This window comes from Etheostoma spectabile, chromosome 6 (genome assembly GCF_008692095.1).
Source record: "Etheostoma spectabile isolate EspeVRDwgs_2016 chromosome 6, UIUC_Espe_1.0, whole genome shotgun sequence".
Classification (NCBI taxonomy): domain Eukaryota; kingdom Metazoa; phylum Chordata; class Actinopteri; order Perciformes; family Percidae; genus Etheostoma; species Etheostoma spectabile.
The window spans coordinates 512,101-512,598 of NC_045738.1; the positions used below are offsets into that span (position 1 = coordinate 512,101).

The window sequence follows — 498 nt, forward strand, 5'->3', positions numbered from 1 at the left end:
CCCTGCAGAGATCTGAGGAGCAGTTAACCATAATCCTTATAAATTGACCCAAGTTTAAAATTCCAACACAAAGAAAGCGAAACGTAACGGACCCCCCGCCGAAAAGAGTAAAATCCGGCAGAAACGGAGCTATCCCGGAGGTGGAACGTGTGGATTCAGACTACCCATGCACATGTCTGTATCTGTAACAGAAACACATTGGTAATGTAAAAAAATTGTTTGCATCTCTATGTTGTTATAATCACTTAATCAAGACATTTTGCCATACACCTCCATGTGGCCCATAAACAGTGTCAATGATTTAGAAACCTGCCTTACATTAGTGCTGAAAGAATTAGTCCATACAAAAAATAGTTTACATTGCACAGTAGTATTTGAGTCCCCTGTATCTGTCCTTGCCACAATCTGTCCTTGTGCCACATGGTAGCAAACTGTTATCACCACTGCTCTTATCAATTGGCCTTTACAAACGCACGCACACGCACACACACACACACA

The 498-nt window shown here is 41.8% G+C and overlaps 1 protein-coding gene across 2 annotated transcripts in view; it reads right to left on the reverse strand.

The window, feature by feature from the left end:
- Nucleotides 1-498, reverse strand: part of fxyd3 (FXYD domain containing ion transport regulator 3) — a 15,745-nt gene that overhangs the window by 14,241 nt on the left and 1,006 nt on the right. The gene's annotated exons all lie outside the window — the stretch shown is intronic.